General features: G+C 37.9%; 1 protein-coding gene across 7 annotated transcripts in view; it reads left to right on the top strand.

Annotated features, from left to right (window-relative positions):
- Positions 1–27,175, top strand: part of LRRC4C (leucine rich repeat containing 4C) — a 1,161,603-nt gene that overhangs the window by 577,968 nt on the left and 556,460 nt on the right. For 5 of the 7 annotated variants that reach the window (XR_013360200.1, XM_077863657.1, XM_077863654.1 and 2 more), the window contains exon 3: positions 9,210–9,351. The exons of the other annotated variants lie outside the window; for them this stretch is intronic. The gene's annotated coding sequence lies outside the window, so the exon portion shown is untranslated. The remainder of the gene's footprint in view (positions 1–9,209; positions 9,352–27,175) is intronic. 7 annotated transcript variants of the gene reach the window in all.

The following is a 27,175-nucleotide window of genomic DNA, read 5'->3' as shown; positions in this document are numbered from 1 at the left end:
GGGGCGGCTCCGCGGAGGGGGCTGCGGGGCGGGAGCGCGAATGCACCAGCGCAGGCTCCGGAGCACAGGGCGCCGGGACACAGCCCAGGATCCGGCCTCCCCCGGGACAGGCAGAGGCCGAGAGGGCCCAGGACAGCGAGGACGCTCCTGCCCCGAGCTGAGCAGATCAGCGGCCTCGCCCGGAGCCTCCAGGCCCTGCAGACGGAGAGCTCAGTAGTTCCTGCAGGGGCTGAATCCAGGGCTCCAGAGCTGGGGCAGCCACTGGGGTTGTTCCTCCTGGGGCCTCACGGGGTAAACAACCCCCACTGAGCCCTGCACCAGGCAGGGGCACAGCAGCCCCCCCAAGTGCTAACACCTGAAAATCAGCACAACAGGCCCCTCCCTCAGAAGACCAGCTGGACGGACAAGTTCCAGGGGAAGTCAAGGGACTTAAAGTACACAGAATCAGAAGATGCTCCCCCGTGTTTTTTTTTTTTTTTTTTTTGTTTTTGGATTTCTGTTTGCTTCCCCCACCCTTTTTTTCCCTTTCATTCTTTTTCTTTTTCTTCTCTTTTTTTCTTTTTTTCTTCCTTTTTTTCTTTTTTCTTTTTCTCTTTTCTTTCCTTCTTTCTCTTTTTCTCCTTTTCCCAATACAACTTGTTTTTGGCCACTCTGCACTGAGCAAAATGACTAGAAGGAAAACCTCACCTCAAAAGAAAGAACCGGAAACAGTCCTCTCTCCCACAGAGTTACAAAATCTGGATTACAATTCAATGTCAGAAAGCCAATTCAGAAGCAGTATTATACAGCCACTGGTGGCTCTAGAAAAAAGCATAAAGGACTCAAGAGACTTTGTGACTGCAGAATTTAGATCCAATCAGGCAGAAATTAAAAATCAATTGAATGAGATGCAATCCAAACTAGAAGATCTAACGACGAGGGTTAACGAGGTGGAAGAACGAGTGAGTGACATAGAAGACAAGTTGATGGCAAAGAGGGAAACTGAGGAAAAAAGAGACAGACAATTAAAAGACCATGAGGTTAGATTAAGGGAAATAAATGACTGCCTGAGGAAGAAAAACCTATGTTTAATTGGTGTTCCCGAGGGCACCAAAAGGGCCAGAATATGTATTTGAACAAATCATAGCTGAAAACTTTCCTAATCTGGGAAGGGAAACAGGCATTCAGATCCAGGAAATAGAGAGATCCCCCCCTAAAATCAGTAAAAACCGTTCAACACCTCGACATCTAATAGTGAAGCTTGTGAATTCCAAAGATAAAGAGAAGATCCTTAAAGCAGCAAGAGACAAGAAATCCCTGACTTTTATGGGGAGGAGTATTAGGGTAACAGCAGACCTCTCCACAGAGACCTGGCAGGCCAGAAAGGGCTGGCAGGATATATTCAGGGTCCTAAATGAGAAGAACATGCAACCAAGAATACTTTATCCAGCAAGGCTGTCATTCAAAATGGAAGGAGAGATAAAGAACTTCCAAGACAGGCAGGAACTGAAAGAATATGTGACCTCCAAACCAGCTCTGCAGGAAATTTTAAGGGGGACTCTTAAAATTGCCCTTTAAGAAGAAGTTCAGTGGAACAATCCACAAAAACAAGGACTGAATAGATATCATGATGACACTAAACTCACATCTGTCAATAGTAACTCTGAACCTGAATGGGCTTAATGACCCCATCAAAAGGCGCAGGGTTTCAGACTGGATAAAAAAGCAGGACCCATCTATTTGCTGTCTACAAGAGACTCATTTTAGACAGAAGGACACCTACAGCCTGAAAATAAAAGGTTGGAGAACCATTTACCATTCGAATGGTCCTCAAAAGAAAGCAGGGGTAGCCATCCTTATATCAGATAAACTAAAATTTACCCCGAAGACTGTAGTGAGAGATGAAGAGGGAGACACTATCTCATACTTGTTGGATCTATCCAACAAGAGGACTTAACAATCCTGAATATATATGCCCCGAATGTGGGAGCTGCCAAATATTTAAACCAATTAATAACCAAAGTGAAGAAATACTTAGATAATAATACACTTATATGTGGTGACTTCAATCTAGCTCTTTCTATCCTCGATAGGTCTTCTGAGTACAACATCTCCAAAGAAACGAGAGCTTTAAATGATACACTGGACCAGATGGATTTCACAGATATCTACAGAACTTTACATCCAAACTCAACTGAATACACATTCTTCTCAAGTGCACATGGAACTTTCTCCAGAATAGACCACATACTGGGTCACAAATTGGGTCTGAACTGATACCAAAAGATTGGGATCGTCCCCTGCATATTCTCAGACCATAATGCCTTGAAATTAGAACTAAATCACACGGGATCCCTGGGTGGCACAGCGGTTTGGCGCCTGCCTTTGGCCCAGGGCGCGATCCTGGAGACCCGGGATCGAATCCCACGTCGGGCTCCCTGCATGGAGCCTGCTTCTCCCTCTACCTGTGTCTCTGCCTCTCTGTCTCTCTCTGTGTGACTATCATGAATAAATAAATAAAATCTTAAAAAAAAAAAAAAAAAAGAACTAAATCACAAGAAGTATGGAAGGACCTCAAACACGTGGAGGTTAAGGACCATCCTGCTAAAAGATGAAAGGATCAACCAGGAAATTAAGGAAGAATGAAAAAGATTCATGGAAACTAATGAGAATGAAGATACAACCATTCAAAATCTTTGGGATGCAGCAAAAGCAGTCCTAAGGGGGAAATACATCGCAATACAAGCATCCATTCAAAAACTGGAAAGAACTCAAATACAAAAGCTAACCTTACACATAAAGGAGCTAGAGAAAAAACAGCAGATTGACCCCACGCCCAGCAGAAGAAGAGAGTTAATTAAAATTTGAGCAGAACTCAACGAAATCGAGACCAGAACTGTGGAACAGATCAACAGAACCAGGAGTTGGTTCTTTGAAAGAATTAATAAGATAGATAAACCATTAGCCAACCTTATTAAAAAGAAGAGAGAGAAGACTCAATAAAATCATGAATGAGAAAGGAGAGATCACTACCAACCCCAAGGAAATACTAACGATTTTAAAAACATATTATGAACAGCTATACGCCAATAAATTAGGCAATCTAGAAGAAATGGACGCATTCCTGGAAAGCCACAAACTACCAAAACTGGAACAGGAAGCAATAGAAAACCTGAGCAGGCCAATAACCAGGGAGGAAATTGAAGCAGTCATCAAAAACCTCCCAAGACACAAGAGTCCAGGGCCAGATGGCTTCCCAGGGGAATTCTATCAAACGTTTAAAGAAGAAATCATACCTATTCTAATAAAGCTGTTTGGAAAGATAGAAAGAGATGGAGTACTTCCAAATTCGTTCTATGAGGCCAGCATCACCTTAATTCCAAAACCAGACAAAGACCCCACCAAAAAGGAGAATTACAGACCAATATCCCTGATGAACATGGATGCAAAAATTCTCAACAAGATACTGGCCAATAGGATCCAACAGCACATTAAGAAAATTATTCACCACGACCAAGTAGGATTTATCCCCGGGACACAAGGCTGGTTCAACACCCGTAAAACAATCAATGTGATTCATCATATCAGCAAGAGAAAAACCAAGAACCATATGATCCTCTCATTAGATGCAGAGAAAGCATTTGACAAAATACAGCATCCATTCCTGATCAAAACTCTTCAGAGCGTAGGGATAGAGGGAACTTTCCTCGACATCTTAAAAGCCATCTACGAAAAGCCCACAGCAAATATCATTCTCAATGGGGAAGCACTGGAAGCCTTTCCCCTAAGATCAGGAACAAGACAGGGATGTCCACTCTCACCACTGCTGTTCAACATAGTACTGGAAGTCCTAGCCTCAGCAATCAGACAACAAAAAGACATTAAAGGCATTCAAATTGGCAAAGAAGAAGTCAAACTCTCCCTCTTCGCCGATGACATGATACTCTACATAGAAAACCCTAAAGCGTACACCCCAAGATCGCTAGAACTCATACAGCAATTCGGTGCGTGGCAGGATACAAAATCAATGCCCAGAAATCAGTGGCATTTCTATACACTAACAATGAGGCTGAAGAAAGAGAAATTAAGGAGCCAATCCCATTTACAATTGCACCCAAAAGCATAAGATACCTAGGAATAAACCTCACCAAAGAGGTAAAAGATCTATACCCTAAAAACTATAGAACACTTCTGAAAGAAATTGAGGAAGACACAAAGAGATGAAAAAATATTCCATGCTCATGGATTGGCAGAATTAATATTGTGAAAATGTCAATGTTACCCAGGGCAATTTACACGCTTAATGCAATCCCTATCAAAATAACATGGACTTTCTTCAGAGAGTTAGAACAAATTATTTTAAGATTTGTGTGGAATCAGAAAAGACCCTGAATAGCCAGGGGAATTTTAAAAAAGAAAACCATATCTTGGGGCATCACAATGCCAGATTTCAGGTTGTACTACAAAGCTGTGGTCATCAAGACAGTGTGGTACTGGCACAAAAACAGACACATAGATCAATGAAACAGAATAGAGAACCCAGAAGTGGACCCTGAATTTTATGGTCAACTAAAATTTGATAAAGGAGAAAAGACTATCCATTGGAAGAAAGACAGTCTCTTCAGTAAATAGTGCTGGGAAAATTGGACATCCACATGCAGAAGAATGAAACTAGACCACTCTCTTTCACCATACACAAAGATAAACTCAAAATGGATGAAAGATCTAAATGTGAGACAAGATTCCATCAAAATCCTAGAGGAGATCACAGGCAACACCCTTTTTGAACTCGGCCACAGTAACTTCTTGCAAGATACATCCACGAAGGCAAAAGAAACAAAAGCAAAAATGAACTATTGGGACTTCTTCATCAAGATAAGAAGCTTTTGCACAGCAAAGGATACAGTCAACAAAACTAAAAGACAACCTACAGAATGGGAGAAGATATTTGCAAATGACGTATCAGATAAAGGGCTAGTTTCCAAGATCTATAAAGAACTTCTTAAACTCAACAGCAAAGAAACAAACAATCCAATCATGAAATGGGCAAAAGACATGAACAGAAATCTCACAGAGGAAGACATAGACATGGCCAACATGCACATGAGAAAATGCTCCGCATCACTTGCCATCAGGGAAATACAAATCAAAACCACAATGAGATACCACCTCACACCAGTGAGAATGGGGCAAATTAACAAGGCAGGAAACCACAAATGTTGGAGAGGATGCAGAGAAAAGGGAACCCTCTTACACTGTTGGTGGGAATGTGAACTGGTGCAGCCACTCTGGAAAACTGTGTGGAGGTTCCTCAAAGAGTTAAAAATAGACCTGCCCTATGACCCAGCAATTGCACTGTTGGGGATTTACCCCAAAGATACAGATGCAATGAAACGCCGGGACACCTGCACCCTGACCCTGATGTTTATAGCAGTAATGGCCACAATAGCCAAACTGTGGAAGGAGCCTCGGTGTCCATCGAAAGATGAGTGGATCAAGAAGATGTGGTTTATGTATACAATGGAATATTACTCAGCTATTAGAAATGACAAATACCCACCATTTGCTTCAACGTGGATAGAACTGGAGGGTATTATGCTGAGTGAAGTAAGTCAGTTGGAGAAGGACAAACAGTGTATGTTCTCATTCATTTGGGGAATATAAATAATAGTGAAAGGGAATATAAGGGAAGGGAGAAGAAATGTGTGGGAAATATCAGAAAGGGAGACAGAAAGTAAAGACTGCTAACTCTGGGAAAGGAACTAGGGGTGGTAGAAGGGGAGGAGGGCGGGGGGTGGGAGTGAATGGGTGACAGGCACTGGGGGTTATTCTGTATGTTGGTAAATTGAACACCAATAAAAAATAAATTAAAAAAAAAGAAAAAGAAAATATATGACTTCTCTTTTGAAAATATTTGCGATTATATTACCTCTATTTTGATAATGAATGATATAAGTAGTCTCCAAATCAATATGCTAATTTAAAAAGGACAGATAAATTTATTTTTTAACTGCTTATGTCAAAATTTCTACCTGACACAAGACCACTCTGCTGTGACTTTCCACATAATTACTAAATCTGTTTTTTCCTACCTGACAGTAACAAATATGAATATGAATATGGTTAATTGCTACCTATATTTTGCTCAATGCTCTGGTGAAGTGTAAAAACATATATTTGAGGATGTCTTATTGCTTTGTAAGACCACAGGTCACTGAGTGCTACCAAGGGAAGGGACCATTGTGAAAACCTCAGATGAATAACTACAATATGAATATAAGTGGGGAGATTTGAGAGTAGAGAAAGTATCTGCAGTAAAAAATGTGTTGTTTAATCAAGGATTGAGATGTTAGGAGAAGAAAACGGGAGCTATTTCAAGAGAAGTGAACCAGAAGCACTCATGCGCTTATGTAACTTGTCCAGTACTTGGCCCCAGAACAGATACTAAGCCTCATTTATTAATATTGGCACCTATTATGGCATTGGCCCTAACTCATGGTTAGAAGACTTTGGATCAGGACCTGATTTTTCTGTAGGTCTGGCTTCCCTAGATTAGTTGATGGGTTTCACTAATGTCCTTATAGAACACAACTGAATATTCTAACAGCATTACTCATAGAAATAAGTGTTACAGATTTTCCCAACAGTCCCCAAGAGCCCTTACACATTAGTCCTTGTAATCCTTGTAGTATAGGATCCTAATACTTAGAATTCCCCAGTCCAGCAGACAGATGGAATTTGTATTCTCTCCTTCCCATTCTATACAAAGGAAGGCATGCTCTTGTTGTTCTTATTGTTTTAATAGGCAAACCTTCTACAGAAGTGTGAGCCCCTTGGGGCGCGTTGGTGGCTCAGATGGTCAAGCATCTGCCTTCAGCTCAGGTCATGATCCCAGGATCCTGGGATCAAGCCCTGCTTCTTCAGGCTCCCTGCTCAGTGGTGACTCTGCTTCTCCCTCTCCCTCTACTCCTCCTATTCCCTTCCCTCTGCCCCTCCTCCCTCTCCCCTGCCCCACACTCTCTCCCTCTGCCCTTCCCCCCTCCTGTGTGCTCGTGCTCTCTCTCTCTCTCTTGCTCTGCTCTCTATTTCAAATAAATAAAATCTTTATTTAAAAAAAGAATTATGAGCCCCATAATGGATAACCAGAGACATGACGACTAGTTAAGTCTCCCTGGACAAGTAACATACCCCGACCATTCTTCCATCCCTAGTCCTTGTAAGCCACTTATCCATAAGTTTTTTTTTTTAATTGTTGTATAATTAGCATGCAATATTATGTTAGTTTCAGGGATACAACATATTGGTTCAACAATTCTATACATTACTCAGTGTGTGCCATGAGAAGTGTAGTTACCACTTATCGTCATATGGTGTTGATATCATCACAAGACTATGGATTATATTTCCTATGCCGTACTTTTCATCTCCATGACTCACTTTATGAATGGGAAGTTGTCCCCCTTAATCCTTTATGTAACCCACCCCACTCCCTACCTTTGGCTGGCTTTTATGAGAATCTCTCTAATTTCTAACTTCGAAGTTGTACTTTGTATGTGTTGAATATATTTTCTTGTCTTCATGATTATTCCCTGAAGCCCGCTAGTCGAGTCTCTCTAATTTCTTCATTCTGAGTTTCTCAGCATATATCAGTTTCCCTTTTCTGTATTCAACTAATGCAAGACTTCTGAGTCATGATTATGCCTCTATAGGGGACCGACTTGTAAACCACTTCCTGATGAAGGCTATTCCGAAGCTTTGTTGGTTTGATGAAACAGGGCATTAGTATAGAAAGTAGGCATATTTGAAAAAAAGACAGTTTACTTTTTAAAGTTTTTCATGAAGTTTATGTGAGAGGTGTGAGAGCTGCTAAAAGTACCTTAAACATATATCAAAGATCCTTTATTCCTACTTATGGAAGTATCTGTATTTGTAATAGATGATGTGAAAAGTACATAAAAGCACAAACTGAAAATGACCAAAATTCTACCACTTATATCCAATTTTATAACATTTTGGTATATAAGTTTTTAAATATATCCCACGCTTGCTAGTTCTTATCATGGACTCTACTTCTAAACTATCTTGGTTTGAACCTTTGCTCAGTCACTAAGAGTATAGCTTTGGGCAACCTACTCAACCTCTCCATGCCTCAGATTCCTGATTTGTAATAAAGGCAGGAGTAGTACTGACCTATTTATTTGGTTTTTCTTAAGATCATTAAATCAGTTCATACAGGCATGGCTTTTCAACTTGTGCATATATTAATGCAGTTTGTTGCTGTTATTGATAATGCTGGTGTTACTATATAGTAGATCAAAGGACTTGACAAATTCTGTGCTTCTCTTCCAATTGCCCAAGTAACTTTCTTTGAACAGCTGGCAGTCCATTTCTGAATTGAGTAGTTTAATTGTTAGAAACTACCAAACCTTACTGAGGAGTATTTCTTAATCAATTTTTGAGCCCCTCAAACTTGGTAAACAATAATAATGAATACATGATCTCTTAAGTATTTTTGAGAAACACTTTGCTGTTGGGCATTTTTGGTTGATTCAAAATGTAGTGAAGCGAGATATCTAATAATTCAAATATTTTTAAACTTCTCCTTTTGTACTTAAAATTCAACAAAAAAAGCCATTATTTTCTTTGACCATTGAACTTCTTCTCCCTTTAGCTGCCACGTCTATTTACTTGGCAAACTTAACATCATTCTTGAAAAATAAACTTCACTCTACAGAAAAACCTTATCTCATTCTTTTGGAAGCATCCCTGTGGATTTTATAATTATTTAAATGGATAAAAATAATGAAAGATGTCACTTTTTCCCCCCAGTAATCAAATTAAACAAGTGCTAGAATAGGGCTGAGACTAGAATATCTTTGGCCACATGTTAGAGAAGTAGCAAAATTTGCAGTTTAATTACCTAATGTCTAATTCTTATGTAAGTGTAAACTCTGAAAGTGTTTAGAGTTTCAAGAGCTACTTGGCGGAGTAAGGGAAAAAAGAAAAACTTCAGTTCAGCAAAGCCATCAAAGGGGGGAAAGAAAAAGCCAGAGCCTTTCTACCAGCTGGAACAAAACCCTGGAGTTTTCATAGTTTTACCTCTGTAAATTGAATCATCACATTCCATTTGAACATTAATGCAAAACTAGCCAGATTAGTTTATTATCTTATTTATTATCTGGGTTATTATCTAGGAGACCTGACTGATCCCAATTCCTTATCTGTCCCAGAAAGAAGAGAAGGGAGTCTAGTATGAGAAGATCATCTCTCTTCGTGAGGCAGCTTTATTTCTCCTCCTGTACCGTCCACCTGCAGATCTCACTGAAATAGCAGAGGGACTTCATGAAATTTGGGTGTGTTGCATTACAAAAGGTAAATTCCCTGAATATTCACCTTCTGAATAATTTTTTCACCTAGAACATAACCTTTCTGTTGGTTGTGAACCTTTTGCACAAATGATATTTCTTCTAAGTGTTTCTGAACATGATTTTATGGAAACCAGGGCAAATCTGGATCTAGATGAAGTGCCCGTGTGTATGGGATTATGCATTCCAGCAGTGCTAGGTCTGGTTCCTATTCTATGTGCTCAGAAGCACTTCTATTTCTCCATATTTTTAGAGGCAACACATCTTGGACTCCCAAGACATAAAATCACATAGGAGAAATTAACTGGTCCAATAAAGTAACTTCATAATTTTTTAAATGTGAAAGGGACAAATACTTTCCATGGGAGGTTACTGCAAAACCACTGGAGTCTATTATCAACACCATGCAATGCCCTCTTACACCAGGGATTTTGCTTATTACCCAAAAAAGTAGCCACATGCACTTTATTTCTTTATAACAGGATGTTCATGGTAGGGAAGATCTTTAAATAATCCTCATCTGGAATAAGGAAAACAAAAGGACTCGCAGCCTTTCATCAAATAGGCCCTGAGTGACAAAATACAGCTCATATTGTGGTAATTTTCCAAACAAATCAAGACCTCTGATTAAATAAGTTGGGCCTAAGGCTTCCTGCGATTCTAAAGACTATCAATAGAAGCATTGTGGCACAGTCTTATTAGACTCATTGGAGCTATAATTAACCATTGGAGAGAAACAAAAATGTAAAAAAAAAAAATCCATTATGATTAATTTTCACAGGATGTCTTGGAAACCTTACAGGAGGAATTAGTAGTCTGCCTATTTATAATTAACAGATCGCAAACACTAATGCATTTTCCCAACAGGGACTATTTAAATGGAAAGCTTTGTTGATGTGAGACTTAAATACATAGGCTTGAGTCCCTGAAAGATGTGTTTTACAGAGATTTTAGGACGATGCAGTTTATTCTTCTGATTGAGGGTTCTTGTCATGGCTCCTGTTCGAAGTGGTCATAGGAGAGAACCCCTTGGCTTCCTTTGGCTCAGGCAAGCACGTGTCAGCTGAGGATTCGGGTCTCCTGTTCACATTGCAGAGAGTCCTGCAGCCAGTGTGGACACAGCAGGAAGGAAGGAGCTCTTCAGTTAAGTGTTAGAGTCCAATTTCTAACACGTTCATGTTTGGAATTTTGCGATCATCTTGGCCAATCAAAATTGACAGAGGAACTCAAATTTGTATATATGGCATCAGGCAACTGTCAGAATAATCATTACAATTTTTGAGCTGCCCCTGCCTCTAATTTTGTCCAGACCATTGGAGGAATATCCACACCAGATAACAACCTAGTGTTGTTACTCCATCATGAATTCCTTCAATGACGACCACTGATTTCTTTATTATATGGTTAAGAGCCACTGTAATCTAGCCGGCCCTTATGGATATCATCTGAATCCTTTATATTTTCTTTCTTTTTTTTTTCTGAATCCTTTATATTTTCTAAGGCTCCTCCAAATTTATAAGTTACTTAAGACTTCAGGACCTTACCATATTCTTTCTTCCTGTCTGTGCTATTTTCTATCTGAAAACATTCTTGCTCAACCTTTAAATTTCTTAAATACTTCAGGCACCTGTAGAACTTGTACTTGAGTCTGTTTTGGCCTATCCTTGCCTGTTGCTGCCTCTTGGGTTAATAATACATCCTGTCAAAAAAAAAAAAATAATACATCCTGTCTCCATGCTAATATGACATCTAGCATGTGACTACTATCACGTCTATAAATTTGTACTGTAACACTTGGTGGACGTGGATTATGTGTCCTCAACACCCAGAGAATGACTGTCCCATGCATGTCATCACTTCAGAGGGTAAATGTTGGATAAGAAGACTGGTCAATGTATTTAGTTGACGAGTATTTAGTATAGCTGTTTACTTCATCTTGTGAAAACATTTATGTTTTCTATGCTCCCTTTTAACATGGACTCAACAAAGTTTTTTTTTGTTTGTTTGTTTTTGTTTTTGTTTTTTTCTTTTGAATTGAAACTTGAGCTGACAAGTGGCCACTAATTTCTAGAAATATGTCTGCATTACAGAGGAGTGGAGTAAATTTATTTTAGAAGTCTTATTGACTTACCGAGCATAACAATTAAGAGAGAGAGAGAGAGATAAGTTACTAAAGTAAAATTACAACCTTGCATTTTTATTGTACTGCACCTAAAGAGCATGCAAATTAGGATAGGGAGAAGCCCAACCCACTTTAGATATTGATGTGTAATGGACCATGTACATTTTGGATGGCACAGACTAGTGATCAAAGAGAGACTAAACAGATTGCTGGCTCATACCTTACCTAAAGTAAACATTGTATTTGTTACAACCGAAGTTTAATTTTTTTTTCCAGTCTCCTAACTAGACTAAATTATTTATAGCTATAGATGTTAAATAATGAAAGAGGATGGTCTTAGATTTCAAACTTTATTTCTTTCATTTTCTTACCTGTAAACTCCACTCATCCATGAATTTATAATCTTCTTTTTTCTTTTTGATTTGCATTTATATTATTTTTTTACTTCTTAAAGATTTTATTTATTTATTCATAAGAGACAAAGAGAGAGAGGCAGAGACACAGGCAAAGGAACAAGCAGGCTCCTCTAAGGGAGCCTGATGTAGGACTATATCCCTGAACCCCAAGGTTAGGCCCTGAGCCCAAGGCAGCCTCTCAACCACTTGAGCCACCCAGGCATCCCTTGATTTGCAATTTTATTTTATTTTTATTTATTTTTATTTTTTATTTTTTTGATTTGCAATTTTATTTTATTTTATTTTATTTTTTTATTTTTTTTATTTTTTTTTTTTTTAATTTTCATTTATTTATGATAGTCACAGAGAGAGAGGCGCAGAGACATAGGCAGAGGGAGAAGCAGGCTCCATACACCGGGAACCTGATGTGGGATTCAATCCCGGGTCTCCAGGATCGCGCCCTGGGCCAAAGGCAGGCGCCAAACCGCTGCGCCCCCCAGGGATCCCTGATTTGCAATTTTAAAGGACATGTTAGTTCCTCTCAGATTACCTTTTTCATACCTAAATAGGCATCTTATATCCATGGTATTTTAGGAGATTTGAAGAGAGAAACATTATAAGTTAATCAACTATTTTTTCTAAAACTCAGAGAAGCTCTCATTGAAGGCAAATTAAATGGGTCTTAGAGGTCACAGAACAAATTAAAGGCAAAAAAAAAAAAAAAGAAAAAGAAAAGAAAAGAAAAAAAAAAAAGAAAAAGAAAAACTATATCTTTGCCCATGAATTTGATTCCTAACCACAATAGCAATATCACTTAAGCTGCCTGCTAGTAAATATGGCATCCTTGGTAGATTTTCTCATATTTGTGACATTTGCAGCCAGGATTCAGGTTCCATTTGTCCTCAGAGATAAGCAAGACTCCAAATCATCAAAGTGTATTCAGATGATCCACCGAGTCAGAAGCAAAATCTTCAGAAGGGAGGGATGCCTGGGTGGCTCAGAGGTTGAGAGCTGCTTTGGGCTCAGGGCCTGACCTTGGGGTCCTGGGATCCAGTCCCACATCAGCTTCCCTTCGAGGAGCCTGCTTCTCCCTCTGCCTGTGTCTCTACCTCTCTCTCTCTCTGTCATTCTCTCATGAATAAATAAATAAAATCTTAAAAAAGACTTCAAAAGGGAGAAAGGAGGAGAAACAAATATTCAGTTGCTTGATTAAAACTGAATATACACCCAGCTGCTTTGAATGCATCCTGAGGAAAAGGAGAACTCCACACCGCTCAGGGGTGTGCATGGGGAGGCACCCTTTGGAGTAGCCTCAGGGCTCTAGAATGAAGCCCATCAGCAGGGAGCATAGAAATCAGGTTTAAACTAAGCTCTGAGTGGCTATGTGAACTTCCACAAGTTATATAACATCTCTAGTTAATTTTCTCATTTGTGGGGCGTCTGGTTGGCTCTGTCTGACTCTTGATTTTGGCTCAGGTTATGATCTCTTGATTTTGGCTCAGGTGAGATTGAGACCCATGTCGGGCTCTGCTCTAAGAGGGGCCTGCTTAAGATTCTCTCTCTCCTTCTCCCCTTTATCCAGCTTTCTCTCTCTCTCTCGAAGGAAGAAAGAAAAGAAAAAGAAAAGCTGTTTGTGGGGAGAAAAACCTTGCTTATCCTATTTTTTTTTTCTCATTTGTAAAATGGAAATAAGATTACCTGGCTCACCAGGTTGTAAGGAATAAATGAGATAGCATATATAAAGACAGTGTTTTTCATGTTACAAGATGAGATAGGTAGATAGGTAGGTATAGAGTGATCGAATAATGTATCTAGCAGTCTCTTTTCTTCCATGGAAAGAGTTCTGTGCCCTGAACTGGCTGCTATAATTTGTCCTGCCTTCCCTCTATTCATCCCTTCTTTTAAATCCCACATGTGAAAAAAAAAAATCATAATATGATCATTTAGACAAAACAAAACAAACAACAAAAAAAAAACAAACAACAACAAAAATATGGTTTGACTTTATGCTCAACTAGTTCAATCCCTGTTGCAGGGTGCTTTTTGTTTTTTAAGTAAAAGCTAAATTATGTGTCTCTAATCAAATCTTTGTAAATTGCCACACTGACTTCTGGATCAAAACGGCAGATTGAGCACCTGCTTTTTTATATCCTCTCCATTTACGTTGAAATGATAGTAAAAGAAGAATAGCTCTACAACAAGGATTAGCATCAGAGAATGTGCCATTAACAGCCCAGGTGTTTTGAAGAGTTTTAGAGGTAGGAGAGGACAGGGATCACACTGATGGTGGTGAAGAGCCATTCTTTCCCACGTAGTTGCACAGAGCTTTCTAGCTCATTGTCAGCAAGTATGAAGAGCAGGAGTGGGCTGTGGGGATAGACATTTGGGTTATTTATTAAACACTCTAGAGTCAGAGCACCTGGGTGACTCAGTAGGTTAAGCCTCACTTTGGCTCTGGGGTCATGATCCCAGGGTCCTGGGCTCCCTGCTCAGCGGGGAGTCTGCTCCTTCCTCTTCATCTACCCCTCCCCCTTGCTGGTACACTCTCTCTCACTCACTCTCTCTCAAATTAAAAACAAAAAACAAAAAAAAAAAAGAAAGAATTGTAGAGTCAACAGCAAGACAAGTCAGATCCCTTCTTTCTTGCCTTTATCCCTCTGTTCCTCCTCCCTGACCCCATTCAACAACTGTTCCAGAGCACTGTGTCAGAAGGGATTTTGTAATCCAGAAAAAACATTTAAAATTCTCTAAAGAAACTGTAAAATATGGAAAGGTTGGGTTTTCTTTCTTGTTCATGCTGGCACCTGCAGGAGAAGCCCAGCAGAGACTGAGGCATGGGAAGAAATACTCTGAGGCTCTCCGGTGCCGAGGGAAAGCCTCCTCATTTTTATATGGAAAGAAGGGCCTCATATGGCCTTCCTGCCTCCCTGCCAGCAAGGATAGTACCAACATTTCTGTATAAGAGAAACATGGGGCAGGAGAGGTGTTCATCTCAGTTCAAAGGAAGGCCCATGCGACCTTGACTCGGAGCCCGTGATGCATAATGAGTGCACAGTTTTGACTTAGATTGTTTGCTGATAACAGATGTTTTTTGGAGGAATCCTAATGGAGACGTGGGAACTTGTCCTCCAGTTACATCCCCGTGGCAAGCATGTGCTATCGTTGACATGTGTGTTTATTTGGGGTGGCTAAGAAAACAGTAATGAAAATGTGGCATAGGGAAAGTAAAATAACCCCAAATTTCTCCCTGTTGATCCCAGTTACCTATACGAATGCTGCCAGGTAACAAAGCTTTACTTCACTTTCAGAGTTTTTGATCAGTTCTTCTATTTAGAGCAGAAGTCAGCTGGGGTAGATATTAGCTTTTGCTAACAAACAATTAAAAAAAAAGTCAGAAAAGCATATAATATACGTTCTTATCTCACAAATCTGCATATTGGTTGGGGTGTCTCTGATTCAGGTTCAGCGTCTATAAGCAGCAGCTGTGGTGGCTCTAAACCTCAAATCTATTTGTGGAGCCCAAAGACTGTGGCTACTCAGGATATTTTCTTCTCATGATGATGGCATAAGCAAAGATGACAACCTCAACCCTACAGGCTATTTCAAGCATGCGCTCAAGTCATTTCCACTAACATCTGGCCAAAAACAAGTCACAAAGTCAAACTTAAAGTCAACGGTTGGAAAAGTTTACTCGATATGCCATGAGGCCGTGACCAGGGTGTACATGTAGGACACAATTCCAGGGGAATGGAATATTTGTAGCCAATAATTCAAGTCGTCACAGCAAGAGACCTAAACTCACATTTGACACCAAATCAACCTTCAGAACCATTTAATTTTGTCCTTTATCCTTCATGTATGTAAATTCGGATCCAGGGATCAACATTTTTAGAAAAAAATAGTAGGAAAGAAGAAAGGACACCAGCATCCACATAGATATTTGGTAGAGGTCATCGGATCCTATAGGAATGAGGACAAACAAACCTGATTTCCTGTGGAAGTTCCTTTCTTCTTAACTCATTTTCTTTCCACCAATGTCCACTGCTCCTCTGCTACCTACACGGGGCAGTGTGCCATAGGATGGGAATGTGTGAGGGAGGGATTTGCAGAAAGGTTGAAGTGAAATTCGTATTGTTCCTAGACACATAGGCCTACCAGTCAATTTTGACAGAATGTGATAAATCACTTGGGATTTAGTGAAAAATATCAGAGTAGCATTTGAAGCTGTTTTCATAGGAACATGTGAAATTGTATGGCCTTGAGTCATTTGAGAAGACATCACCTTCCTCCATCCCACTAGAGGATAGTGGATAGTCTGGGAGCTTCCAGTGAGCACTTGTTTTCCCATCTCAAGCGAAGACTGCTTGACGGTATCTGTGTCCAGTGTACAAATGCATTTTTTTTAAGCAGATTGTACCGTGACAAGAAAACAATTTAAACTGTATATTTTGAAAAAGAGAAATTGGTGATGATGGATCATTTCTCTTATAAACTCTACCAAGAGATACCATTTCAGAGACATCGATAAGAATGCTAATAATACCCTTTAGCAATATCACTCCTCTTAAAGTAAAAGTCAAATTAACTGTTAAATAATTTATGATAGTTGGAATCTAATGAAAAGGACTTGCAAATTATGAGGCTGGGAGTTTAAAAGTTGAAGGACACTCTGTAACTACAGGAACATGATGGGGCTGGAATTCACACCCAATTTTTGTTATTACTCATACATCTCGTCTGACATTAACAGAATTTAGCCTGTGAATCACAGAGTTGTATTCATTCTTGGGCACCATCTCTTATCTTATCCAGACAAAAATGTGTTAATTAGCATAACAACGCGGGTTGTATAACTGTGATAATAATAAAATTGTAGCTGATTTCACTAAATTCTAAGTCTACAAATACATTATCATTGCAATTAATGGGGAGACTCATCGTTTTTTAAACTCGACAGGTATTTTTTAAATGTTCTTTTTCTGCAAGGTGAATGAAACTCTCATTTCTTAAATCTCAAATAGTCTAATTTCATTCCTCCCTTCCTTGTTCCTTTCTACCTTCTTTCCTTCTTCCTTTCTTGCTTTTGTCTTCCTGTTGTTGGTTTCTCCATTCTAATGGGTTGAAACCTAAATAAAACAAAACAAAACAACAACAAACAAAAACAAAAAACAAAATAAAACAAACAAACAAAAAAACGTGGTAAGCCTTAAAAACCATACACTATTTTAGTTCCTGTTTAGTGGTATTGTAGACACCGTCTAAGGGTTTTCAGTTGTGAAACATTCGCTCTGACTGTCGTATGGAATAGACTGCAGCATGTACTATTATAGGCCAGACCTTTCAAGTTAATCTACTTTATTTAAAGCCAACACATATATTTCTGTAACAGAAATAATCTGCCAGCAATCAAAACAAGAACAAGGGAGAGACAAAATGGGAGTGGTTGTGAGGCATGAATGAGTTTAATGAAAAACACTTAAAATGGTTTCCTAAAATGGTACTATTATTGCTTAATTATAGCAGAGAAAAATGAGATCTAAGTCAGTTCATCTCTACCACGTATTGACCATTTTGTTTTTGCTTTTCCAGTCCCTTATCACAGCTGAGCCCAGCAGCAGTCTGATGAGCAGCAGGGCCGTGTTTTATTAGAGAAGGCGTATTTCCTTAGTCCCTTGACCCACTTTATAACAGGATTCAACTCTTCAACTTTCTCCAGAGTAAACCTGGGCAGTTGCTTAGGGACTGCTTGCCAGCTACATGAAGGTTTTGGATGAGATTTGAAGGGGTCCTTTGTCGTTTCTACATTTCTCTATGAGACATGGAGGTAGACCTCGTGAGTGTGGTAGAGGCCCCAGAGAACAGTGTTAAATAAATATAATGCATTGGACTTGGCTTTAGTGGATATAGATCTGTTTAGGTTTATCTTTAACGGATGAGAATCTTAATAAACCCTTCTTCTTTGAACTAAAAGATACCTTGAAATGAATCCTATGGCGATACAAGAGAATCAGCTTGGTTAAAATAGCACGATCTGTCCAATGAATGTTGTGCTAGCAACTTGCTTGTAAGATACTTCTTTCAGGAATATGGTCTTATCGCAGTTTACAAAATAATTCTGGGACTCAAAGTTCAGAATTACTTTTAGAATTGATGTACAAGACATTATAAAAACACGGGGCGCCTGGGTGGCTCAGTCCGATGAGCTTCTGCCTTTGGCTCAGGCTGTGATCCTGGGGTCCTAGGGTCATGACCACACTTCTAGGTCCTTGCTCAGTGGGGAGTCTGCTTCTCCCTCTCTTTCTGCCCCTTTCTTCTGACCGCCCCCCGCCCCCGCCCCGCCATGCTCTGGCTCTTTCTCAATTGCTCTCTCTGAAATAAATAAATGAAATCTTAAAAAAAACAAAAATAAGAAGCAACATATAAAAACATATTACCCAAAAATTGGAATATATTCTGAACCCAAATTAATTTATCCAATTTGAACACTTACCTTCCTCATTCATTACTCTTCGGTTGTTGAGGGTGATTCTCCATTCAAACTTTCCCCTGATATGATATTAAAGATAATACTATGCATCTCTTCCACACAGAATTCCAAAAATGTTGTAACCAAGAGTTGAAATCCTGGAGGAAGAAGATAATCTCCATAGTAGTTTTATTAAGAAAAGAAAAAAATAAGCTAGCGCTCCTTTTTACGAGTAATTTCTTTAAGATAATTGAACAACCTGGAAACTCACACATTCTCTATAGACTTACACATACACATTTGTTTCCTTGATATTTTATTTTGTCCAGTTATTTAAACTTGGTGCCATTTAAGTGAAGATCATTATTAATAGTAGAACTTTAAGGTATATATAGAATTTGTTCAGCATTCCTGTTTATGATTTTGAAAAAATAATAGATCATTTGAGGATACTGGTCTTCATTGTAACAAAATTGTTATGTTAATGTCCAAAATAATTTCTTTTTTTTTCCCAAAATAATTTCTAATAAAAGTAGGGACACTGGACAGCCCGGGTGGCTCAGCAGTTTAGTGCACCTTCGGTCCAGTCCTGGTCCTGGATACCTGGGATAGAGTCCCACATCGGGCTCCCTGCATGGAGCTTGCTTCTCCCTCTGCCTGTGTCTCTGCCTGTCTCTCTCTCTCTCTGAATGAATAAATAAATAAATCTTAAAAAAAAAAAAAAAAAAAGTAGTGGCACCTGAGAGGCACAATTTGTTAAGCATCTGCCTTCAGCTCAGGTCATGATCCCAGGGTCCTGGGATGGAGCCCTGTATCAGGCCACTGCTCAAGAGTGAGTTTGCTTCTCCTTCTGCCCCTCTTCCCCTTGTGGGCATGTGCACACACACTCTCTCTCTGTCAAATAAATAAATAGAATCTTTAAAAAATGTTTAAAAAAGCAAAAAAAGTAAACCATTGATCAAAACTAGCTAAGTGGATATGCATATGTGTGTAGTAATTGACAATACTGAAATCATATCTAATGAACAGGAATAATAACCCAGCTTTATAAGAGATATACAAATTCTATTAATAGTCTGTCACAAGGAAGGAACATAATAGCAAAGGCTCTAAGTAAATTGATATTCCCATTTGTTTGCCTACACTCAGTCTTCTTTAACTGAATCTTGTGACAATTAACTGATTGAGACAAGATACCCTACAGGAAGACAAAGTTTGAGATTGAACTTGGTAACATTAGATTCATTTGGGCATGGTAGTCATTTTGCTACCCCTAATAAAGATGCTATGATCTGTTTTTTTTTGTTTTTGTTTTTTTTAAGATTTTATTTATTTATTCACGAGAGACACAGAGAGAGAGGTAGAGACCCAGGCAGAGGGAGAAGCGGGCTCCATGCAGAGAGCCCAATGCAGGACTCCATCCAGGGACCCCAGGATCACACCCTGAGCTGAAGGCAGATGCTCAACCGCTGAGCCACCCAGGTGCCCCTAAAGATGCTATGATTTAAAAACAAAAACAAAACTGTGGTTGGTGGGGTGAGGCGTGAGCCAGAGAAGGGCAGAGGTAATGTCACAGTCATTCTCTTCCAACTGCATTGAGAGCCCCCAGAGCTTGGGGCAGAAGTGGGCATAAATACAGCCACACGCAGTCAGAGCTGCGCCAGGGGGCAGTAGTCAGTGTTCCCAGGGATTGGACCTTAAAATAGAGGACCTGACAACATGTTATTGCGGTGTGGTAAAAGGTGTTGCGAGTAAATATGCCAAAAATATAATTAAGGGAAATGAAAGTGTTTATTAATGAAACAAATTGAAAAGCTGACAGCAGGAAGAAAGGGTTGAGAGGCTGCTGTTTGGAAGCGAAATCAGTAATGCCCATTTTAAAGAATAAAAAATGGTTAGGCACGCAGGCTTTTGGCTGGAATAAATGAAAGTAAAGGATTGTAAATCAATAATGCAATGAAGGGGGCAGAAAGCTAATGGTTCTTTTGTTTCAAATTGTAAATGGCATTTTTGTATTCCACTGTAAACCTTAAGTGATGGCTTTGTCTATGACCGTATAGAAAGCCTGCTGTCTCACTTTCCTGACTTACAGCAATCTCTACAAAAACTTGACTTTATTTACTCTGCATTTGGGTGCATGTAGGTGTGAGCTAAGAGTTACAGCTCTTTTGGCATAGAGAGGACTACTTTCTCAATATAAGATTTCCACCTGCAATGATTAGGGTCCAATAGACTAGAGTGAAAGACATGAAGGACAAAATCCATAAATTGAAATATTGGAAAGAAGTGAAAAGCTAAATATCTTAAGATAGTTTGCTCTGCTGAAAAGTCATATCCATTAGTGGTTATCCTTTCTGTTTCTAAATATAGGGAATATTATACCAACTCTGAAAAGATATCCTTATGCTAAAGGTGAGGTTCTATTATTTGGAAAGGTGTCCAAATCTGAAAAAGGTCAAGAAGCCATCCCAAACTAAATTGGAGAATGCAGAATGTCATGCTCTAGTCGGTCGTTCTAGAGTGAAGGCTCGGGGTGTTTCCTGAACCCATTATGAATTGGTGATCAACTGGCAGTTGGTTGATCCTATTTTATATATTATATATAAAATTTTATATATATAAATATAATAAAATTATAATAAAATAATTTTATAAATTATATATATTATATATAACATATATGCATATATAATTATATATTTATATTTTTCATATATATGTATATGTGTGTATGTGTATATATATTCATTTTACAAACTCTCCATATCTTTCACTGTCTCCCCTTTGCCCCTTCTTCTTTCCACTCTCTAAACCTTTCTACTTCCATGAAATTTTACTGGCAATCTGCATGTTCATTAGTCTTCCTTATATTAAAAAAAAAAAGAAAAAAGCCTCTAATCAATTTTCAATTTGTAGCTCTCTGATTTCACGGAGTGTTCTTTTACTCTATCACACATTATAAGAACTGTATATGAGGGTCAGTTTCAAAGAACAGTCTCTAAATGCCATTTGTTATAATGGTGTTTAGGAACAGGACTTTGGTGATGACCCTTTTTATCTATTTCATATATTTAAAGTAGGTCAAACTGAAACACTTACCCTCCTGTATGCCATTCATCATTAATGTAGCTCTATTATCTTGCTTGGTATCTTCTCCTTTTCATATTAAATAGCTCTCGTCCTCTGAAACTCTCTTGTTAGAAAATTGCTTTATAGTAATCACATCTCTTACCCTTTGCAAGATCTTTTCTATTCTTGCTTTGTCATCTTAGAAATTAAATGAGAAAAATGGAATCTAGTGTATAAAATGAGGGCATCTGCTTGCTGTTACATGTTTCTGAATTTTCTTTTTATTCTTATACATGTGAGTCCACAAAGAAATCTGCAGTGCCATAAATGCATTCAAAACATTGACATCTCTAGGATGATAATAAAAAGGTATCTTATACTAGTGGTTACTGAGAAGCAGAAAATAATTTTTATATAATCAAATACCATATCTCTTGCCAAAACATACTCGAAATACCTTTTATTTGATGGATGTCTATGTTTTGAGCTTTTTCAGAGTCAGCATGTTAGAACTGGATATAGACCTAAGGAAGGGATCCCGTGTAAGGTTTATTTTACAGATGAAGAAATTGAGCCATTTTGCTAATAAAGATCAATGCCGCATTGCTTGACTCTTAGACCTACGCTCTTTCCATCACATTCTATTGATGTCTATGTTATTGCCATGATAGATTGATATATATATATATATAACCATTTATAATTTAGAAAATATTATTCTCTCAGTCAAGTGTTGCATAAGCAACTGATGCCATTATAGCTCTAAGGTAGAAGGTGGGAGGAGGTGGTGGAAAGAAAGCAAAATAGCCTTTGCCTCTTAACTATAAGTTATCATCTTGACTTTTATCTGATTGACACATTGCATTTGATCATAGCATTCTATTTGATTGACATCTTGAGTCAATCTTAAAAATTTGATAGCCCTTAGTTTTAAGAACTTGAGGCCTTGGAAATACTTGAATAATAAGTATGATAAAATAATAACCCTTTCAATATATACATATATATTTTATATATGAATTTATATGATACAAACACACCTCTTTATCAAATTACATACATAATCTGATTTGATTTTCACTGTAACCTAAAGAGATTGAAAAATAATTAAAACGTAAAAAGAAAAGAAATCTGCAACTAATTCATTTTTGAGGAAAAGAAGCTTTGAGACATATTAGTGACTTACTAAAGGTAGCAATGTTAGTAAATAGTTGAGATTATAATGTCTAGAACCCACTTTGCCTTGCCTCCCCTGCCTGGGTCTTCTGCTACACCAGACCATCTCCATTTGATTTCTCTTGATGCGCCTTTATATACCATCATATATATTATATAACTACATGTTTATATTTAGTTGAAAATAGCCATTTACATGTAATCATCACAAGGGTACACGGCAGTCATGGAATGATTCCTGAATGAATATAATTTCAGATTCCACCCACTTTAGCTAATGACCACCCAAAAGTAGCCACTCGACAATGTCGCCTTCCTCTTCCACCCATTGTAACAGAATCTGTCATTGTCTCCAAATAAATATCCATGGTATTTTTACAAACTGCCTTACTTTTCCAGAAACCAGTATATCTTAACCGTGTTGGGAAGTTTCAGAGCAGTAGACTCTACTCAGCCTTAATTCCAAGGAAGCTTCCTGTTTCTACATTTGTAACTCTATGTAATAATACCCTCCGTGAGCTTTTATTTTAATGTGACCAAGAGAAATACAAATCTTTTGAACCCCCTTGAATTTAGCAATATACTTAATATCATGTACTTGAAAATATCTTGGACTGTGTAAATCAGACTAAGTGTTGAACAAATACAATAACATTTTAAATTGCTCTTTTTATTGCTTTCTTTAATTTGTTTTTCCATTAATGAACTATGAAAGTAACGCAAGTGAAATGTATAAGGGAAGTCCATGTATTGTTGAGCAAGTCCATGATTTATTGTCCATCTGTACAAAATAACTCCAAATCATTTTACCAAGTTAAAAATTATTTTCATTCAATTTCTGAGTTCCTAAGTAGTAACAATAATATTTCCCACAAATTAAGTTTTTATTATCTTTTTTGTCTTCAAAAGGTTTTATAAATTCTTCCTATGACTTTTGTGCATTTATTTTTACATATATTATTTTCCAGATACTATTTTGTTTTGAATATTTTTAATTTGATTTTTAAAATTTCATTGCTATTTTCTAAATGGTTATTCTTGTACAGTTAACATACATTTCTGTTAAATTACCTCTATATGTACTGGTTTACACAATTCATTCTAGGAGCCAGGGAACAGATGGAATGGGTTTAAATATAAGCAGCACTTGCTGGCTCTCACCTCTGTTGTAGAGGCACTTGGAAGAGACCCAACACACATCAACATCTAAGTACACATAATATATATATATATATGTATATATATATATATATATATATACTCTCTGTCTTCAAATACATATATATATATATTTTTTTTGAAGACATGGCTTTCAGAGAGTTTTCATATGGCCTTACTTTCACAAGTTCTTTCCTTGTTTTTGAGCCAAATATTTTACCTTGTTAATATGCAAAAATTTGTGAGATTAAATAATATTTACCTGGGAGTTAAGTCTGCATAGAAACAAGCTCATTATCTTACCTCAAAAATACAAAGTTTAGTAGCATATCAGGAATGAGCTTCAAAATAAGTTAGTGTAGAAGATCCAACCATGAGAGGAAGTAAGGGAGGAAAAACAACATAAAACAGAGGCTGAGCCAGGGTGAAAAGAAAAGAAATCTGCATTTTAGATTACAGGTATGCAACAGGTAGCCTAGCAAATGTATCTCTCATATCCCCTTCTTTGGCAAAGACTGATGGTCCTGAATTATATATGTAATTCAAACAAATATGTCCTTTTTCTTAAAAATACATTAGACTTGTTTTACCCATGTTTGCATATACAGCAGAGGAACAGCCCAGAGTAAGATTTGTCAAATCTGGATTCCCAAAACTAGCAAAGAATATTCTCATGAGTCACATGTGTGCAAGGGAGCAAGTTAACATTATGGTGTCTCTTCCTTTCCTATTATAGGAAGTCACAGGATCAAACTCTTGCTTGCTCAATAAACATGTTTAATTTCTTATATTTTTGATATTTTAATCTTTGCTAGACCCAGAACATGCTGCAGAATATATTTACATACACATATACACTCTGACACTTTTACCTCTTCGTATTCTTTTCTTTAACTGTATCATCTTAGAATAAAATATCTTTGACATTCCTAAATGAAATGTGCATATGTCTTCCATTCCATCTGTGTGGTTAAACTGATTTTAAGAAGAATATTGAGGTTTCTGCTTCAGCCATAATGAAATAATTGGAATGGATTTTTCTTCCTACCATAAACAATTAGAGAATTGAACAAAAATTATGAAACAGCTGTTTACAGACTTTGTAAAACAGGAAATGCAGGATTGTGGTCCATGAGACAGGAGAATGAGATAACGCCTATGAGCAATTTGGATTCACTTTGAGGATGGTTTTATAAATAGAACACATCAGCCTTACTGAGTTGAGGAGAAAAAGATGAGGTTGCTTGACTTAGTAGGGTGAAAACGGAAAGGAGAGAATTTTTCGGAGGAGTTCCAGAAATCTGTGGCAGAGTAGCCTCACATCTGTTGTAGGATATTAAGCCAACACGAGCAGACTGAAACTGCATGAAGCCAGGCAAAGATTGACCAGAGGTTATAGGCTGAATAATTCCCAGAGCACAAACAGGGCTAGACTCTCCACAGGGTGTGGAGAGTCTCTCACACCTTGTATAGTCTGTATAGACATTAGAAGGTTGTTCCTTAGTGGTAGGGCTTAATACACTCCCCATAAAGGATACACTACATTTGACAAAGAGATTCTTATGAAAACAAGCCTCAGAAAGACTTGTACCTAGCATGTATAAAGAACTCTTAGAACTCAAAAATAAGGTGGCAAACAGTTCAATGAGAAAAAAAAAATAGGCAAAGAATTTGAACAGATACTTGATTAAGTAAGATGGCCAAGAGGCTTATGAAAAAAAAAAAAATCTGCTCAGCATTATTAATCATTAGGAATATGCAAATTAAGGGGTGCCTGGGTGGCTCAGTACATTAAGCATCTGACCCCTGATTTCAGCTAAGGCCATGATGTCAGGGTCATGAGATCAAGCCCAGAGTCAGACACTGGGCATGAAACCTGCTTAAGATTCTCTCTCCCTCTCTCTTTTTCTCTCTCTGCCCTGCCTCTACTCTCTCAATCTCTCTTAAAAAAATGTAATATGAAAATTAAAACCCAAAAAGAAAAGAAATACTACTACATACCTAGTAGGAAGACAAAAATTTAAAAATAAGTACTGATAATATCAAATGTTCATGAAAATGTAGAGCAATGTTGATGTACATATAAAATGGTTTGACCATTTTAAAAGAAAATGAGGCAGTTTCTTGTAAAGTTAAACTTCTATTTGCCATATGACCCAGAAATGTCAAACCTAGGTACTTATACAAGAAAAATGAAAGCATATGTCAACAGAAAGACTTACATAAACATTCATAGCAACTTTCTAATAGCCTTCAACTGGGAATAGCCCAAATATCCATCAATGGGTAAATGAAGAAACAGACCGCTATATAGTCTTACAATGGAAAACTATTCATCAATAAAAGGAGTGGACGTACTGCATGCACCAGTATGAATACATCTCAGAATTACCATGTTGAATGAAAGAAACCAGGCACAAAATGATGCAAAGTGTCTGATTGTGGTTATATGGAATTGGAGAAAAGTTAAATATAATCTTAGTGACAGAAACCAGCAAATCAGTAGTTATCTGGGACCAGGGATGGAATAGGTAATCATCTGAAAAGATACATGAGAGAACATTATGGTTATTTACTTTGGAGTAAAGAACATGCTCTATATCTTGATTGTGGTAGCAGTTACATGGATGCATGCATTTTTCAAAATGTATCAAACTGTACGTGCAAATACACGGCACGGCGTATTTTAATTTAAAATTATACTTTAAAAATAAAATTGCACTTCAACAAACTTGATTTGAACACTGTAAAATCTATTAAAAGTCAGACAAAATAGTAGAAAAAAGTTATTTCCGCATTAAAATAGTTTTTGCCTATTGGAAAGAAGGAATGACTCACCTTTGGTGGTCCCATATTTTCATTCATTTTTGTTCCAAACTAGGAAGATGAATCTTGGATTGTTATGAATGGAATAGAACATTTCACTCTTGAGACCAGGGTCTGCTCTGCAAACACATGTGAATACTATTAATCTTATCATAGCCTAAAGAATGATTTTAGAATGCAGAAAAGTATTGGAAATGGTATAATTGTTTTAGTTTTGTCATTTCTTTTTTTTTTTTTTTAAGACTTTATTTATTCATTCATGAGAGACACAGAGGGAGAGGCAGAGACACAGGCAGAGGGAGAAGCAGGCTCTATGCAGGGAGCCCGACCTGGGACTCGACCCCGGGTCTCCAGGATCACACCCTGGGCTGAAGGCTAAACCACTGAGCCACCCGGGCTCCCCAGTTTTGTCGTTTCAAAATGATAACTTACTTAATTCTATCTTGCTCATAAAAGAGCACAAAGAGGAAGAAGGAACCAGTGACAACTTGATTGTACTACATAAATGCCTCGTCTACACCATTGGAGTCTTTCAGATATTTATAAATTGTAGCAGTCACGTTAGTTACCCTAAATCATTATAGTTTTGTTGATTATGTGAGGAAATTGACTGTGTTTT

The sequence above is a fragment of the Canis aureus genome, chromosome 21 (genome assembly GCF_053574225.1).
Source record: "Canis aureus isolate CA01 chromosome 21, VMU_Caureus_v.1.0, whole genome shotgun sequence".
Taxonomy (NCBI): Eukaryota; Metazoa; Chordata; class Mammalia; order Carnivora; family Canidae; genus Canis; species Canis aureus.
Note: the sequence above shows the minus strand (reverse complement) of the source record. Positions and strands in the feature narration are given on the sequence as shown.